The sequence below is a fragment of the Bidens hawaiensis genome, unplaced genomic scaffold (genome assembly GCF_021521415.1).
Source record: "Bidens hawaiensis isolate Kalapana, Puna unplaced genomic scaffold, B.hawaiensis_p1.1 tig00023792_1, whole genome shotgun sequence".
Classification (NCBI taxonomy): domain Eukaryota; kingdom Viridiplantae; phylum Streptophyta; class Magnoliopsida; order Asterales; family Asteraceae; genus Bidens; species Bidens hawaiensis.
Window position 1 is genome coordinate 138,503 of NW_027493736.1, and position 20,398 is coordinate 158,900.

Sequence of the window (20,398 nt, forward strand, 5' to 3'; positions counted from 1 at the left end):
TGTTAATTCTAACTTAGCTAACAACAAACCTAATAACCATAAGTTAGTCATTAAACAAACCAATTAATAACCCCTTTTAATTATGGGGTTAGGCCATATTTTTTAGGCCAAACAACAACTGAGCCAACATGAATTAGATGATGATGTTGATCTTGGTAGCGTAGCTAAAGATAACTAAGTTCTCTACATATGATTTGAAAATGTGTAGATTTTTTTTAATGTATATTGCATCATTTTAGTATGTTATTTGGAAGATTTTCTATATACTTGCCACTACTTATTAGTACTTTAAGTAAAAGTTTTTGGTCATTGGCTGTTCAAAGTTTAGGTTTGGGTTGGATTATACACAAGGGTAATTTGGGAACAAATTTCAAAGCTATTGTTTTGATAAAGTTGGCTACCAGGTCAATAGATCGTTACGGGTTATTATAAAAATATCTGACAGTTTGACTTTAGAAAGCCAAACAACAGATTTGGAGCAGAATTATCAGATTCAAGGATAAGTTGCCATTTAACTTTTGCTATCAATAAAATTATTTGCTTTGTTTGTCAAGAATGTTAAATCATTACTGTTTTTTTTTTGTCAAGATGTTAGTTGGGTTTTCTTGATGTTAGGTGTGTCTTCTATGTTTACGCTGCATTTTTAAAGTCTCATGACAGAATCATGACACTTAAATCTTCTTTATGGTGGCCATCTATCACATTGTTGTCATGTGCTAAAAAAACTTTGGACATGAAATAATTAATAAAACCTCAATGGACACAATTTCACATCCAGCAAAAATGTTCCAAAATGTAATTGATTTTCTAATATAGAGGTGCCAAATTGGGGTGTTGGGTAATAAATGGAAACATGGTCGGATAGTGGATCATCCCATGTATTACACATATTAGATCTAATGGTGAAAACATATTTTCTACACTTCTTAGGAAACATGGTCGGATAGTGGATCAGACCCTATATATTTATCATCCTCCTGGCTTTAATATATTATATATACCACTCATGTTTGAGGCCTCAAACTATCAAAAAAGATGAACCAAATGGAATCCGATTCTACCTTAACCGTTGTTGAACACTCCCAAGTATTCCCACCACCTGCCATCAAAGGCTTCAAGTCGCTGAAACTAACATTGTCCGACATCATTTGGTTAACTTCACAGCCTATACATTTCCTCTTCTTCTATGAGCTCTCCATCACTAAAGCCAAGTTCATTGATACTGTTGTTACCAATATTAAACAATCGTTATCAATCACCCTACAACATTTTTTCCCTTTTGTTGGTAAACTCATAATATTCCCTAGTGGTACTAGAACTCATGAAATCCGTTACGTTGAAGGTGATTCTGTCACTGTTACATTCGCAGAATGTAGTCTTGACTTTAATGATCTGACCGGGAATCATCCTCGTCAATGTGACAAGTTTTATCATCTCATACCGATACCGGGACACACTGCTAAAGTGTCTGATTACATTACAATCCCGGTATTTGCGGTCCAAGTGACACTTTTTCCTAACTGTGGGATCTCTATAGGATTGACATGTCATCACAGCCTTGGTGACGCTAGCACCGTCTTCGGCTTCTTGAAGGCGTGGATGTCGATTGCTCAATCTGGTGGTTCGGATGAGCTATTTTTGGCTAATGGAACTTTACCTGTTTATGATAGATTGGTCAAGTACCCAAAACTAGATGAAAGTTATCTAAAGAAAGTGAACGTCGAAATCTTTAACGAAGAATATAAACTTCCGAGACTTTCTGGACCGACTGATAAGGTTCGATCCACGTTTATTCTGGCTCGAACCGTTATTGATGGGTTGAAAAAGTTGGTTTCAACCCAGGTTCCAATGTTAGCACATGTATCCTCATTTACGATAGCATGTGCATATATTTGGAACTGTGTAGCAAAGTTACACAATGATGAGCTAGCAGCATTTATTTTTGCTATCGATTGTAGGTCACGAATGGATCCACCAATCCCGGCAGCTTACTTTGGCAACTGCCTCCATCCTTGTATAAGTGTTGCAAGAACATCTATTTTAAAAGGAAAAGAAGGATTCTTGACGGCTGCTAAATTGATTGGAGAGAATCTACATAAGATGTTGACCGATAAGGATGGGCTTATGAAAGATGGAAGGGAGATAATGGAGAATTTGTTTCGGGAGGTGGGCCCAACGACGTGTTTGGGGGTCGCTGGATCCCCCAAACTTGGGTTTTATGGCTTAGATTTTGGATTTGGGAAGCCTGTAAAGTTTGAAATGGTTTCTTTGGATTATAATGAATCGGTGTCTATTAACACATGTCGGGAATCCAATAGAGATTTGGAGATCGGCGTGTGTCTTTCGGCTGCTAAGATGGATGTTTTTGTTAGTGCCTTCAATAATGGTATAGAATCATATCTTTAGATTCATCATATTATATCGTTTGTTGGTTTCATGTTGTATGGTTTGTTTAGTTCCACAAGAATAAATGGTTTTGCCAGGTTGTTGATTTATGTTGATCAAAGGGTACATTGTTAAACAAGCTTATACATATCTCTGTATTATGTATTATGGTATGCTTTATGCTAAATAAGTTTATATATTGTAGACATATTTTATGTTAAGTTTTATTTTAAAGCAGTCACACACGAATTAACACAATACGAGAAACCGTTATCTGACTTAACACAATACGAGAAACCGTTATAAATAATTCTCATTTAAAGCGGTTGGACTAAGATGGCTTATCTTTCATAGTGGTTTAAAAGGAGCTGCTTTTTTTAAACACATCACTTACAACATTTGACTTGACCGAAGCATTGAATTTTAGTTAGGGGTGTGCATAGGGTGGTTCAGTGCGGTTTTAGGCTAAAACCAAACCAAAATTTCGGTTTTAGAATTTTTGAATCTATTCAGTTTTGGTTTTTTCGGTTTTGGTTTTTCTATTTTGGTTCTGGTTTTGGTTCGGTTTCCTTTTTTTCGGTTTCTTCTATTTGGGCTTGAAAATTTTAGGCCGTAAAGAAAAGTTGGGGAAAAATAATGAATATATGTATAAATAAGTTTTTTAATTGTTAACTATTTGATAATTATACATTTGGTCAAAAATATTCTAGTTACATATTTATTAAAATCTTGTTAATTATTTAAAATAAAATATAAAATTTTGGAAATTCGGTTCGGTTCGGTTTTTTCGGTTTTTATTTCATTCAAATACAAAACCAAACCGTAAGTTCAGTTTTTACAAAAACATAAAACCAAATTGTAGTTTTTTATTTCGTGGTTTTTTCGGTTTGGATTATTTGGCTTTTTCGGTTTTAGATCTGTTTTTTCAATTTCTTGTGCACCTTAGTTATGATTTTATAGCGGGTTTGACCATCCCAACATTTGAAGGAATTTGTTCCTAAAAAAATCATGTGAGCCCATATTTCACTCGCTGCACCAATAATATCAAGTAATTTAACACAATATGAATTCAATTCAAGATCGTTTATCATTGGGTTAATTTTATGAAACTTGTTATGATCTTGACTGATCATCAAGGTTTACAAAAAGCATCAAGATGATCTTGTTATATTCATCATGCATTAGTGAATCTCCAAAATTGTGAATCTCCAATTGAATATATATAACGTTAATTTCGTAATTGAAAATATAGCCGTTTGAAGGATCACATAAGGAGGGGACATATTTAAAAATCCCGAGTTTTTTCTACATGGTTTGGGATAATATTGGGAGTCCAATGTGAATGATCTCAGTTCAAACCTTTGAATCGTGATTTAAGAAAAAATTATGCTATTACAGGTATAGGATTGGTTACATAGTAGACACAAACTTTTTTAATAACCCAAAGGTCTTGTGGGTGTTGAGAATTACAGTCATCCCTCTCTTTTTTTTACTGTATATGGATTTCTTGGAGTGCAAGTTGATTTGTGTGTAAGGCCCATTTCAAGATTATACTTTCATATTTGTATTATGTATCTTGTTTATGTATTTGTCGGCTAGTTGGACTTGTTATCGTTTGTATGTTTGGGCCCAAGGCCATTTGTATTTGAGCCAATTGGGCCGTTCATAATGAAATAGACGTGCATGAGCACACACACTATATAAACTTTTTGCAACATAACCTTGTCTTAAACTCACAAACTCTCTCTTCACTCTCTATCCCTCACGACAATAACACACACAAACAAGATCCGAGATCTCGGTTCTCACTAGTTATTTCCGCTAACTAGTGTAGAGGCTGATCCAAGATAACTAGTAATAGTTGTTGTGTTGTTAGATCCGGTTAAGGGACCTACAATTGGTATCAGATCTTTCGGGCTCTACTAGTTGTAGATCTTGGGTCACAACCTTGGGTTTGGTCTTGTTTGTGTTAAAGACGGATTTTCAAGAGCCTTTGTGGGTTACGGGTTCATAAAAGTGCTCAAAAAGTTCATAAAAAGTATGTTCAAGCTTCGGGTATTCAAGTTTGCGTGTTAAAAGTTCAAGATTTAAGTGTTAGTGTGCTTCAAATCTTCAATTTGGTGTTAGAAGGTGTTAAAATATCGAGGTTCTTGAAGATCCATAAAGGGTTAAACTTGATTGAAGTGACTTTCATCAAAAGGGATATCTTGAAAAAGGTGGTTGGAAAGTACACATTGTACCTTCCTAAAGTACAGATTGTATTCGAATCGAGTGTGAATTCAAATCGAATCGTCCATTCGATTCGAATCAAAGTTGTGATCTAATCGAATTCAAGATTAAACGAATCGAATCAAGTCAGCCTAATCGAATTGAATACCAAGTAACCTAGTCGAATCTCCAGAATAATCGAATCGAGTCCAGATTACATTTTAATCGAATCAAATCCCCATTTGATTCGAATAGTCCATTCGATTAGATTATAATCTCATTCAATTAGTTTCATCCATTCGATTAGAGAATTAAGTCATTCGATTACTTTATACTTAACCATTTTCAAGAAGTTGCTTATCCGTTTGATTACTTTGCATTCATTTACATTACATTCGATCATCCTGTATTCGATTACATTTAATTCGAATACTCTGTACTTGTGATTTTCAGCAGAATCAAGTTGTGTTTGTGTTTGATCTTGAAATTGTTTGAGCAATGGCCAATTCAAATGAAGAAGTTAGAAACGAAGCCCTACGAAGTTGTGTGATGTTTGAAAACGAGGCAGGAACTACGACGAAACCTCCAAAGCTAATGACTTGGGAAAGTGACTTTGAAGAATTCAAGTGGAGATTTCAAAACTACCTTAAAATCATTGATTATAATCTTCTTAGACCAATTAAAGAATGTCCATATCGTCCCACAACAACACTGTTGATGGAGAAGTTACAAAACTCGTAAGTGCTTATGATGATACTGACAGAAGATTGCTTAATGAAGACAACATAGCCTTCGGTGTTCTTAGTGTGTGCCACTCACGTGAAATTGCACTAACCTTAAGGGATTACACCACAGCTAAGGGTCTTTGGGATGCATTGGTAAACAAGTTTTGAGGGAAATATTGAGATGAGAAACAGCAAGAAGGGAATGTTGAAGGGAGAATTCAACATGTTCAATTATGTACAAGGAGAATAAATTGCTAGTCTCATTAAGAGATTTATAACCTTAATTACTAAGATCAGAAGTGCTGGCATTAAATATGATCAGATTGAAATCAACGATAAGTTACTCAATTCCCTTCCTTATGCCTGGAACAGTAGTGTGATAACAATTAAGAGAACCACTAACCTTCAAATCACCACCCTTGCTGACTTGACCTCCATTATCAAGTCATTTGAAATGGATGAAAAATTAAGGATGGGTAATCACATTAATTCTCTTACTCAAGCTGGTATAACTACTAGATCCGGTGTAAGCTCAGCATTCCTAAGTCAAGCTCATCCTGCTGCTCACACCGCTAATTCCGCCTTTAAGACCACTGCCATACCCCAAGCACTATCAAGCTCAAGCTCTTTTCAAAATGCAGTTGACAAAGTAGTTGCACAAGCCTTAAAGGCTCATGGAATCAAGGCATCAACCAGCAATCAAGCCTATTCTGCTCCTCAAACCATCTCACCCGATGACTCCAATGTGGCACTGTTTCATGCCTTTATGGCAAGCTACGAGGAGTTATTGCAAGGAAAGCTGCCCACTTCTTCCTTTCTTTGAGCAAGGAGATCTTCCCGAGATCAACAAGAAAGATCTCAAGAAAATGGACATCAAGTACCAGATGGCCATGACCATTCACCGAGCTTTTGCTTCATGAAAAAGTACGAGAAGAACGACTTCAAGGATGTTTGACGGGAAGAATATTGGTTTTGAGAAAGCCAAGCTGCGTTGCTACAACTATAACGAAACTGGCCATTTTGCTAGAGAATGCACCAATCCACCGATGGTTGTCAATGACATCAAAATCACCGAGATGTCTGATAATGAAGGTGCTAAAAGACCCGACAAGAGTCACGTTCCAAGTTACTCCTCAAAGCCAAGTGTCCCAAGAATCGGCCAAAGAAGTGGATCCAAGGGAAACTTTGAGTCGAGCTCAAAGGCCATGATCATAAGAATTGCTGAACCAACTCAACCAGATTGGGAGGGTGACCAATTTGAGGAGTTGAAGAATCCACTGACATATGCTTGAATGGCCTTCACTGATCAAGCAAGCACCTCGTCAAGCTCTACTGCTGGAACACCTACACCTGCATCTCTCATTCCCGAGGTACACAAACTCTGCTCACAAGCTTGCATTGATTAAGTTGTGCACTATAGAAACCATAATGCTACCATTTTTAGATTAAATTTTTAGCATTAAGTGTCATAATGATGAACTTAAGAAAGATGAAAAGATCTACGCCACTAGGATTAAAACTCATAGTAATGACATGGCTAAACTTAATGAAAAACTTTTTCAAGCTGAACATTATGAAAAATGTGTGATTGAGTTAAATAAAAAGTTTAAATAAGCTTAAAATATATTGATAAATCATTAGGGGGTCGGAGTCAATTCGGGGTGATACTGATAAACACAAACTATGCATGTGGTATGATGGAGTTTGTAACATGTCGGATTAACAGGGACCACACAAGTATCGTGCCTAATTCATACCTTAACGTATCACAGTGAAATCAAAATATTTGTTAAGTTTAGAGTGGACAAATATATCTACAATCGACCTTGGGTTCTTGACATAACAATATCCAAATTGAAGTGTGATCTAAGACGTTATAGACAATGTGATTTCATGTCGCGATCTTTCTCACCAAAAATATGTGCTGCTTAAATTATATAAATTAATTAACTCTAAGATTAATATAATTAATATAATATCAATTTCATCTTTACTTCAAATTCTTTTGATTTCTAAAATTTTTCTTTTGTTTTCATTTACATCTTAAAATTATTTTAACTTGTATTAATTTTAATGTTATTTTTATCTTCATTTTTATTTCTATTTATTTTACTTTGTTTTATTTTTTATTTTACTTTGTTTTAATCTTACTTTTTAGTGTCTAGTTAAAAGGGGTTAATGTTTCAACAACAAGGTCCTCTATGCAATGTTTGTTAAATGTTGACCCGAAAAAAATGTATCTTGTATATATTTTAAAGTGTTTGAATTCGGTGGGTAAATATTTGCGGGTTTAAATTTGTAAATATTTTCAGAGTTCGGGGTTGAGAGTGTAAAATCGTTTATAACTCGAGATGCTTTGACCCTATCGTGAGATATGTTGACCCTATAAATAGGTCAACCCAAAATATCCCTCACTTTAATCACAAATCTTATCCACACACTCTTTCTCTTACTTTTTCTCTCAAACCTCCACCGCCTTCCCAAGATCTTCCAGATCTTCAAACAAATACAAGATCTTCTTTCATAATCACCCTTAAATATTCATCAAACATGGATATGTTTCCCGTGGTATAATATCTTTTATGTTTTGATTCATGTTCTTGTTTCTAGGTTTAAGAACAGTTCTTGACGGAACTGTTCATGCTCGATTGGGCCTTTATATGTTGTTCTTTGTAAATTCTAGTGTTATAATATTGTTGTCGATATCATTAGGATCCTTCACGTTGATTTAATTGAGTTTTTATAAAGTTTTGCATGTTTTTATATTTTTAGGTTTATCGGACTGTTCTTGGGCTAATTAACCTAGAAAAAGTGTTTGAAAGTGGGTCATGATTGCCCAGATCTTCACACATGATGGGCATGAACTCAGAAAGGTGTTTTGGGATTGATATATGCATATATGATAGTTTGAGTATTGTATTCGAATGGAAAGAAGATGTAATCGAATGAGGATTCGATTAGATGTAATCGATTGTTGGTTGGATGGAAAACTGTTTTAGGAACATATAATAGTTGGGATTCGATTGGAAAGAAATGTGAATGATATATGCCAAGAACTGAGTAATCGAATATCCATTCGATTAGAAAGTTGAAAATGTTCAAGAATCAAGTAATCAAATGAGCCATTCGATTAAAGAGAGAATCCCAGTGACCATGCATTCGAATTGCCATTCGATTAGACATAAGTTTTGAATGAAATCTGCAAAGTGCCAAGTACTAGAATGTCCATTTGATTAGAAAAGAAAAACTCAGAAAGTTTCTAAGTCATAAGTAATCGAATCTCCATTCGATTAGAGAATCAGAAATAGAAAAGACAAAGGACATTCTAGTCGAATAAGAGTTTTATTTGAATCGAATTAAAATTCTAATCTAATTAAATGACCATTCGATTCGATTAAATCATTTGATTCGATTAGAACCCACATTCGATTAGATCAATCAACACTTGTAAAAGTTAAACTAATTCATATTTAATCAATCTAATCTAATCTATTAATCAACCTAATAGAATGCTCATTCGATTAGATTACTTATGCCTTAACCATATTTCATATTCATTTGATTCGATTGTTTGACACTTAAAACTTTTATTTGAATCCTTAACCATTCGATTCGAATACTCCAGACTTAGACAATTTTCTGTTTCAAGTCCAAAACTTGTATATAAATTTGTAAAGTTTTGTTTTGTTTCTAATTTATCTTTAGTTTATTTTTGTATATAGTTTGTACTCCAACACTCAATTATCAACACTGATGTTCCTCTTGTGTCTTATAGGGTCATAACAACTCTTGTCCGGTAGAAATCCTGAAGAGGAGAAGGTATAAAGTGTTTATATCTACGATCAAGGGATTATGGGATTGTCCACTATCCTATGCCATCCCTACTGATCCTGAAGCTCACACTTCATGGGTAGAGCAATTCTGGACCACGGAAAAAACAAAGAAGGGTAGTTCTAAGATCACGTCCAAGATAGATGGACTGGAAGTGGTGGTAAATGAGGAAGTTATACGACAAGCCTTGGAGATCAAAGATAATGCTAATAACCCGTTTCCTACATTCACCAAGGAAGACATTGCCTAGTATTTGGAGGAGATAGAGTATGATGTAAAGTGGTTTACTTGTGAGAAGAAGCATCTGCCCGTTTTATTGGAAGCTTCTGTTTCACATAGTTGCAAACTGCCTATCATCTCAAAAGGGCAGCTTTGACAAATTAAATGCATATCGGGTGGGTGTGATGTTAGGCTTAACATGTAAAGTAAGTACAACTACTCGAATATGTTTTTCAAGTATATGTAGATGAATGTACTTGCCAAGAATAGACGAATGATGTATCCAAGATTTGTTCAATTGAACTTGGATTACTTGCTTCCTGACACACCCAAGCCTGTTCACACTAATGAAGTTGATAAAGAGGGAAATGTTATTGAAGCAAATGAACAATTTCATGTGAAGATGGTTCGACAGTCTGCTTTGAAGGCTATTCTTGAGCTTACTGGGAGGAGTGTGAATAAGTATAAAGGTGAGGAGCTCAGAGTAAAGTTTGGTCAGTTTGCTGAAACAGAGACTGATAGTGATGAGACAGAGGTAAAGGAGGAAGGTGACGATAGTGGTGATAATGATGGTCAGGATGAAGGAGGTGATGAAGAAGAGGAATAGGATGAGCCTGTTGATGAACCGGCTGCTGAGACTGAGACTGAGCCAGAATTCGATGTTGTTGTGGAGCACAAGTCGAAAAAGAAGCATGACAAGGGTAAGAGAAAGCGGGTGAGTCCTCTAAGAAATCTGATGCTTCTGCTGAGGAGGAGGAAGAAGAAGAGCCAGAGCATCCACTAAAACGCTTGAATAAGGCCAAAGATTCCAAGAAGTCTTCTCCTTCGAAGGTGCCTTCCATTAAGGTACGTTTTCCTTCGATTTCAATTATGATTAATGAATCCGTAGCACCCACAACCTTAGCCACACAAACTAACACACCACAAACCACCACCATAACTGAACCACACATAGGATCACCTACCACTTTGGCCAAGACCATAGAAGCCCCCAAAGCCCAAACCTTGACCTCACCAAAAACCCAATCCAAAACCAAACTCAAATCACCAACCAAATCTCAAACAAAAACCAAACCTAGGATTATCCAGAAAACCAAACCCAAAACCAAAACCAAACCAAAGAAACCATCTCTTAGAGACGAACCCATCATATCTACCAAAACCTCACCAACCCGACTAGATGAGCCCATGCGGCCTATGTTTGAAAACATTCCCTTAACCACCCAAGCCTAAACCTTAACCTCACCTAGGACCACCGCACCCGTTACCTCACCAACTTACCAATTCACCTCACCAATTACAGACACAACATTTTGGTCCTCTACATTCACATCATCCATCTAATCCCAAACCACCACACCCACCAAAGAAACCACAACCGCACCTACCAGCCTACCCTTAGCCTTAACCACATCATTCCCACCCTTATCCCTAACCCTACCTATACCAACCACACCACACTCAACCATATCAACCACACCTATCTCAACCCAAAAGGGCACAATCATAGCTGCCACTTGATGTTCGGGTATTTTGTATATATATTAGTGTATTAATTATGTAGTTTTATTGAGTATATTGTTAGAACTTTGGTACTTCATATGTGCTTTTGTATTTCAGGTAATTGATCGTTAAAAGATGCTAAATGTGAGACCTGTACGAGCATGGAATGATATCTCAGGAAGATCGAAGCATGATTTGATGTCTTGGGAAGTGTTACAAGGATTCGGGAAGAGTATGGATGAGAAATCATAAGCCAATGCTAAAATTGAACAAGATGAGTCATCAAAATGGCGCCGTTGCGGGGGAGTTGGTGCGCTTAGTGTTTTCGTGTTATTTGATTTCTTTGTTTATTTTAGTTTAGTTTATTAATTTTTAATTTTATTTTTGGGTTTTTTTTTTATTTTTCCATTTTACGCGGGGTGTGTTGTTTGTGCAGGTAACAGGTTTTTACACACCCGCCACTCAGACAGACAGTCACCGCTTATGGGTCAAAACCAAAACCCATCCCGAAACCCGAGCACACAACTGTCACTATGAGCAATTATGGTGATTTTTGCTATTGTGAAGGCCCGTATCACTATCTGGATTGTCCAGTAGTTGCACAAAATCGGCAAGAGCGTTGCCATGGGCAAAGATATATGACGACAGGCTATGAAGATAAAGAGATTTTGTCATATTATTCACACTCTGAAAAACACACATCACCAAATTATGATGAAGATTATCAATCAGACATGGATAACCAATATGATCAAGAGCCGTATTATTCCAACTGCGAACCGGAGATGCCCTATTCCTCAAGTTCCCAAGACACGGTGGAATCCAAACTTGACAAATTGATAAATATTATGGTTGAGCATAACAAGGAATCAGAACAACAAAGGAAATCTCTCGAGGCTAAGTGGACCAATCAAATTAATGAAGAGATTATACACACTGAACCAGATTGGGATGAGGTTGATTATGAATATTCTCATGAAGAAGATGATTATGAATATTCTCATGAAGAAGATGAGTATGAATATCCCCAGTCGTTTGATGAAGAGCAACAAAATATTCTGCATTCTAAGCTCGATGCCATCATGAACGTGTTAATGGAACAAAAGAAACAGGTGATGGAAGAAGAAAAGGAATATGAGCTAAGACATGAAAGAATTTTAGCCTCGCTCAATCCGAATATTGAGGACAAAACTGAAATCAAACGAGACCAAGACGAGTTGGCTAGTGGTACTATGTCTGATGGTGATGAAGAGATTGAGGTTGTTGATCTTCCAAAGCAAGAAAGTGAAACTGTGATTCAAGTAGAAGATACAACTCATTTAGAGTATGAAGAGCCCAAGGTATCCATTGTGAATACTATGCCTTCTCCAGTACTTATTATTCCAAACAACAAGTGTGGGGATTAAGGCTTGGTAAACAATGAACAGAATGTAAGCATGCAAGATATTGGGCAAATAATTACAAAGCGGCCTCACAATAATCATTCAAGTATCATGCCAATCACTGTAAAGCGGTTATGGACTTGGCATGTAAGCTACCGAGCGCATATTGGAAACTCGGTGGGTAAGTGTGCACTTCGACCGCCGTGAGGAATTCAGGTATTGTCGAGCTGTAGACATCAATTCAGCGCTAACCGGGAGGCAACCCGGGGTTTGTAAGTATCTTTCCAATTTGTTTTTATTTGAGTTATAATCTGTTGTATTTTGATTTATTGTATATTGTGTTGTATTTGAAACTTTGTGGGTGTAGTTCACTATAAACCCTCAGGAGACCTCACTCATCCACCCGGGCTACCGGGGGGTTTAAAGGGCTTGTTGCATACGCTAAATGCAATCGTGATTCCTACGAAAGTGAGTTAGGTCTTTTAATCTTTTTAACTTGTTTAACAATATTTATTATGAAACGACTTAATTCGGCTCGGTAATTGTTTTAATAAAACTAACAGAAATTCATGTTCATAACTCTTAAAAGACCTATGTCTTAAACTTGTGAGAAGCTTGCTTCTACACATCTCGAGATTTTGCAGGTTCGGTTATCAGTTTTGGTAATTGGTTGAGACGAGTGTGTACGAGTGTTTACAAGAGTTCGCGAGCCGATTGTTCCATTCTATTGTCAATGATATCAGGTGATTTCAGCTTCATAATCTATTTTGTTTTAATTAGTTTAAATGTTAAAAGTGTAATTGTATATTTGCTAGGAGAACCATCACATTTGAGCCCGAATTTTTAAAATTGCTTAATAATCAAAAAGTCAATTTCAACCCCGTCCCTCATATGTTCATTAAGTGTTTAAATATTTTAACATTGAGGACATTGTAAACCTCAAGTGTGGGGATAGGGGAAATTTGAAAATTTTAGCCCGATAGTACCTCGAAGAATGTACAGAAACCAAAGTTGTTAACTGTTAATTATTGTCATTAATGCCAAGTTATAGGTTTCTGGTCATAGTTGGTTTTTCAGCTTCTCGATAGTCTTACTCACAAATGCTTTCAAAAAGAGAAGTTGAAAATGGGGTCGTTTAGGCGGGGATAACGAGTCAAGGGGACGGGATACATGTTTCATATCGGCAGCCCATTATTCCAGACATATTGTGAGATGGCCCCCTATACTTAATACACATACTATATAATAGATATAAAACATGTCTTACACCATTGATTGAGAGAAACCAGTATGTTTTACAGAGTTAGAACTTGCTTGTCACATTCTTATCGAGATCTTAATACCACCACCTGTATGGAGATTAGGACTTTAGAAAACCCTTACGTACAATTTCCCCCCACTATATAAATTTCCTTACCCGACATTATTCCCCTAGGAGCCCATTTGGACTATATTCCTTTTCATTTATTAAACTGAACATTACACTCCATTTCAGCCTTGGCCTTCACTTTATTTTAACCCTGTGTGATGAAATCCAGTTCGTTATCGAGTTGTATATAGTCAGTTGTTGAGCATAGTACACAATGTACGTATGTCTCGGTTGAGTTGTAAATATGTGTTTATCAGAGTTGTATGTTTATTTGCTTCAGTATATTGTCTATCAGCTGTAAAAAAAAAGGTCAGTTCTTATTCAGTTATGTAATTAGCAGTATGTTTATTTTTGATTTGTTGTTTGTGTATTTGTAAACTGGGTTACATCCACCTTAGTCACTAAATATGCCTATTCAACACCCAACCTAAGCCCCAGCAAAACCTTAGTCTAAGTCTTTATGCAACCGGTGGGTAATGGGTGGAGATAAGACTGGCCTGCAAGCTTATTAAGTTGTGACTCATATTTGGTATTTGAGGGCAGAGACATATACTACTGGCACATCTTTTGCTAGTCCAGATATTAAACCGAGAGGAGTGTTGATAGTGTGAGGGGTATGAACATGTATGCTTTAACCGGAAACAAAGTACACTCGTCTGGACGGCTCTATTGTTTTTATTATAGCACTTAACCGTATTTGTGGGATGTCAATCTAGAAAGTGTCAGTCTGGGAAACTGGGTATGACCTTAAACCTTACTAGTATTAATGGCAATAATTCACATACCTAAGATGGAGGTTAATGTTTACTTTAGTGTTTTGCTTGAGGGCAAGCAAAAGATAAGTGTGAGAATGTGATGGTCGGGTATTTTGTATATATATTAGTGTATTAATTATGTAGTTTTATTGAGTATATTGTTAGAACTTTGGTACTTCATACGTGCTTTTGTATTTCAGGTAATTGATCATTAAAGATGCTAAATACGAGACCTGTAAGAGCATGGAATGATATCTTGGGAAGACCGAAGCATGATTTGATGTCTTGGGAAGTGTTACAAGGATTCGGGAAGAGTATGGATGAGAAATCATAAGCCAGTGCAAAAACTGAACAAGATGGGTTGACAAAATGCGACCTTGAAGTAAAACGAGCATATCCTGAGCTAGAAAATGAGTTACGGAAGGTATAATATATGAATTTTGGGTTTCTCGACGAGAGGAATCCAAATATGAGGTTTTCTTAGGTCGCGGTACGCGACAGGTAGGGTCTATGGCCATCGCAATACGCGATGGTCTTAAAAAACGTGAAAAAACGGATTTTGACCTATATCTTCTATTTTCCGAACCCTAATCAACATTGATGACTTCCAGCAGCTATTAGGCGATTTTGGGTGAATTCCAAGGCTACCAATCATCTCTTGGTCAATTCTAATGGCCTTCCTCATCATAATTGAAGATCTATCAATTACGATGCTCGGCTAGTCTTCTCCGAATCATACCCCGGATGTATAGTTTGTAATCTTTACAGTTTTTCTCATGTGATTAAGAACACTATGTATAATTGTTTATGGTTGATATATGATTATTGATGTTTAGTATTTCTGTGTGTTCAGTCGGTTTAGGTTTACGTTGGTCTGAACAATTTGTTACCAGTTGCTAGATAATTGATCATATGATTCTTTGATTAGATTGAATACGATAAAACATATAATTGCCCTTAACTGAGTCACACTGGCAAGGACCGTTTGATAACCAGTGCCATGTGTAAAGCGATTATTGATGTCTAAGGTTTTGTCTGATTGATCAGTCCGTAGTTAAACAGTAATAATTAATCTGTTAGGTTGCATGAGATTACTATAGGTTGCTTACTTGAATTCCCGGGTGTGATTTGCTTTGTTAATTGATTGAAACTTGTTTACTTGTTTGTTTGTTTAACTCTAAATTCAAATCATTGCTTGTGTGATCAGCACTAAAAATCAGTTACTTCATAATAGTAAATCTATACATGAATTACATTGACCACATACTCCTGGTGGATACGATACCTTACTTATCCTATTTATATAGTTTAACTAGGTTTTTGATTGACTCAAACGGCGGTCATCACCACTCCTATTTCAAGTGGAAAATCGAAGAAGTATCCAGTGTTCCGGGATCTTGTCCACGATAGGATTATGGCATTGGGGAAAGCAAACGAGAATAGAGCCAAGCGTGAGCTGATGTTGATTAAATTCATCAAGGATCAACAACTGTCAATCAAGAGGTGACAAAGCAACACGACGCTCTGGCTGATTGAGTGGCAACTTTACAAGAGAAACGGGACTTAGACCAAGTCTTGATCGTGAGTCAGCGGGAATGGATACGGGATCTACAAAGAAGAATTGACAATCAACAGAAGTTGATAGAACACAACTTCTTGAGAAATGCTAACAACATGACAGGCTAGAAAGAATTGAATCAAGGGTATCTAAGCTGGAGACTGATCTTCCTTCCTCCTCTAACTTTGCAAGCAACTTTAGGAGGGAACTTGAATCCACACTTGATAAAGTTTGTGTTGACTTTGAGCGACTGAGCTCAAGAGTTGGTTTATTGGAAGGTGGAACCAACAGGGATGTAGACAGGTTAATTGGTGAGAGTGTGGAGCTGCGTGACATGATTGAGCGGATAGAAGGCGAAATGGAGGATTAAGGCGATTCTCAAGGTCGCATAAATGAATCGTTGGTGAACAGCTACCTTGCAGTTATTTAACTGATGAAGATGCGGAGAACTTGAGAATGCATCTCATGGAGAACTTTCGTGGGTTTCTACGTGTAAATGAGCCAAGGACCAAGCAGAGCAATAGACGACAAACCGCTCTTTCTAATCTGGTCCTAATGCCGAAAGGGTCAGAGCTCAAGGAAACTTATACGGTTTCCTATACACGGGTGAACCAAGAAAGGATGTTGGTGAAGGTGTTTCAGGTGTGAAGGCTAGTGTTGACGAGCCTGCTGCTGTTGTTGGAACTGTTCTAAGCACTAAACTTCTGGGGACTACTGCTGCTACATCTGGGCATGTTAGTCCAACAAGTTCACCACTTGTTGCACCCACTACTGGTGTACAAGTCAGTGCCATCTTTACAACTGCTTTGATTGAATATGTTCCACAATAAGTAGCTCAAGGTGGTGGTGGAAATCATGGATACAGTGATTACAATGATGAGTCTAATGATGAAGACGATAATGGTGACAACGACGATGATGAGGAAGATGATGATGACGACCACGAGTACGATAGTTTTGATGATACTCGTGGTAGTGATGGAGATAATGATGATGATAGTAGTAATGGTGACGCCACTAAAAGAAATAAGGCGGGAGGTGAAGATCCGCCACATGAGGCTGAAAAGACTCGTGAGACCGATGCTGCAATCGAGGTTGAAATCGCCTCTTTATTTAACGTTTCGTCTGTTGCAGGTACCGAATCACAAGTTCAAGAAGCCGTGGAAGAAAACAAATTCGATAGTGATGATGGAATAAGCTACTCACCTAATCCAGATACTCCGGAAAGAGTGACTATTGAAAATGCTGATCAAGAACCCGTTGCTGATCCAGCTACCAAGCCTACTTAACAAAAGTCAATAAAGTGCGTCAAGCATTACTGTGTAAGCCGCATGGAAAGCCTAAGATGGAGGTCGAAGTTGTACCACGATGCTGATCCTATCCTCTACGAAAAATGGCACCATGATAGCGGAAGATGGGCTATCAGACGTGCCAAAGGCGATCTCACATATCTGTCCTATGCAGATATGCACACACTGTCCATTCTTTATATGAACTACTTCAGAAGGGCAGTTGGTGGAGGAGATGAAGAGAAGACACTACAAGGCTGGTTTAAGCGCTTCCTCAAGAATGAATGGAGGAAAGGATATCCAAGATTTGCTCTCAATCCAGGAAGAGGATACAAGTCAAAAGAAATCAATCCAATCACCAACAAGCCAATTAAAGGATGGAGGTACAAGATGCTTGAAGACCATGGAGAGCCTATCATGCATGGGATGTCGTTTGATGACAACTTGCTCTACGACTTCATCTCTTGGGAATTTGGTAATGACACAGGTGAGGTGATAATTCATTGCAAGAGTATGCATCACCTCAGATTCTTTGATGAGCATGAACTATCGGGTTTTGGAAAGGAAGATCTGCTCAAGCTGCATGGATCTCCTTTGTGCATCGTTGAAGACGTGCGCAAGAACAATACCGACGACATTGTGGGCAGGTTCAACAAGTTTGTCCGTCTACTTGTTTAAAAACAACCGTTTGATGAACACGAGATGTTTGAGTATGAGTATGAGTCTGAGTCTGAGTCTGAGTCTGACTCTGACTCTGACTGAAGACTTAAGCTAACAAAACAAATACCAAAGACTAGAGGAAGATTGTAAGGCCCATTTCAAAATTAGTCTTTCGTATTTGTATTATGTATCTTGTTTATGCATTTATTGGCTAGTTGGACTTGTTATCTTTTGTATGTTTTGGCCAAGGCCATTTGTATTTGAGCCCATTGGGTCGTTCATAATGAAATAGATGTGCATGAGCACACACACCATATAAGGTGTGTGTATCTTATGCACAACATAACCTTTTTGCAAAAACCTTATCTTAAACTCACAAACTCTCTCTTCTCTCTCTATCCCTCACGGCAATAAACACACAAAAAAAAGATTCGAGATCTCCGTCCTCACTAGTTATTTCTGCTAACTAGTGTAGATGTTGATCCAAGATAACTAGTAATAGTTGTTGTGTTGTTAGATCCGGTCAAAGGACCTACACTGTGATTAATTAATTATCTAATTAGTGGATAATTATCTAGTATCCTCTATGATTTATGATAGGGTTTTAGCCATTAAATTTTTAACGGATGTTTGTAATCAAAAGTGTGTACGGACTAATTTGTATTCTAACCGGTTTTGGACTTAAATCATTTTAGGTTGACAGTTGAGACTTCATAGTTCATACTAAGTGTGGGTGGCGTTCAGACTTGTTCCATAAAGAAACCATGCATGATATATAAATATATATCTATGAATTTGTGATGATACATAAACATAAGAGTAGATGTATGAAATAATTTCAAATATCGTAACGTCACACCGTACAATTAACATAAACACTTAAGACGAGAACCAAGAAAGATCCCAATTATTCTTAGGGAAGTAAATTAACCTAGCATTCAACAAGACAACAGAATCTAGATGTACGATTCAAGACCAGAATTGAAGTTACGAACGAAAACATCCATCTCACTAGCTGAAAGGCACACACCAATCTCCAGATCTTCATCGGATTCTCTGCATGCACTAACAGATATCGATCCATTATAATCTATCGAAATGGTTTCATGCTTTACGGGCTTTCCAATTCCGAAATCTAACTCATAAAACTTCAGTTTTGGTGTTCCAGCGACCCCCATTATCTTTATTGGCTCACCGTCGCTGAACACATTCCCAGCCGGTCCTAAATCTTTCACGAGTCCATCTTTATCGGTCAACATCTTATGTAGATTCTCTCCCATCAATTTAGAAGCCGTCAGGAATCCTTCCTTTTCCTTTAATATAGTGGTCCTCGCAAAAGTCATACACGGCATGAGGCAGTTGCCAAAGTAAGCGGCTGGGATCGGTGGATCCATTCGTGACCGACAATCAACCGCGAAAGTAAATAGCGCTAGCTCATCATTGTGTAATTTTGCCACACAGTTCCAAATGTAAGCACATGCAACTGTAAATGATGATACATGTGCTAACGTTGGAAGTTGGGTTGAAACCAGTTTTTTCAACCCATTGATAACAGTTCGAGCCAGAACAAACGTGGCTCGAACCTTATCACGTGGTCCAGAAAGTCTCGGAAGTTCATACTTCTCATTAAAATTTTCAACCTTCACTTTCTTAAGTAACTTTCATCTAGTTCCGGATATTTCACCAATCTATCAAAAACCGGCAAAGTTCCATTAGCCAAAAACGACTTATCTGAACCACCGGATCGAGCAATTGACGTCCACGCCTTTATAAAACAAAACCGGGTGCTAGCGTCAGCAAGACTGTGATGATTTGTCATGCCTATAGAAATCCCACGGTTTGGAAACAACGTCACCTGAACCGTGAAAACTGGGATTGTAATGTAATAAGACACTTTAGCCGTGCGTCCCAGTATCGGTATAAGATGATAAAACTTGTCACATTTACGAGGATGATTACCCGTGAGATCGTTGAAGTCAAGGTTACATTCTCCAAATGTAACCGTGACAGAATCACCTTCAACATAACGGATTTCGGGTTTTTTATTACCACTAGGGAATATGGTGAGTTTTCCAACAAATGGGAAAAAATGTTGTAGGGTGACAGATAATGATTGTTTAAGATTGGGAACAATAGTTTCAGTAAACTGAGTTTTAGTGATTGGGAGGTCATAAAAGAAGAGTGTGTGTGCGGGATCAGCCATGATTAACCATATTATGTCGAAGAATGTTAGTGGCAACGCCTGGTGGCGTACAGTGGCGGGTGGTGGGAATACTTGGGACTGTTCAAGAACTGTCAAGGTAGGCAAGGAATGCATATCATTCATATCTTTTCGATAGTTTGATATCACAAAAAAAGTGGCGAATGACTGAATGTGATTTGTAGGCTATATTATAGGCGTAGAATATTGAATAATGGTACTCGCTCAACACTGACTTGGCTCTATTTAATGGATTGGTCATTGATTTGTTGTGATAGTTGCAATTCTGTTTCTATTTACTGATCTTAATTATT

The 20,398-nt window shown here is 37.3% G+C and overlaps 2 pseudogenes; one reads left to right on the forward strand and one right to left on the reverse strand.

The window, feature by feature from the left end:
• The first annotated feature begins 1,000 nt into the window (after positions 1-1,000).
• LOC143568017 (malonyl-coenzyme A:anthocyanin 3-O-glucoside-6''-O-malonyltransferase pseudogene) lies at positions 1,001-2,475 on the forward strand (annotated as a pseudogene).
• A 16,279-nt stretch (positions 2,476-18,754) lies between these two features.
• Positions 18,755-20,339, reverse strand: LOC143568023 (malonyl-coenzyme A:anthocyanin 3-O-glucoside-6''-O-malonyltransferase pseudogene; annotated as a pseudogene).
• Between the last annotated feature and the right edge of the window lie 59 nt (positions 20,340-20,398).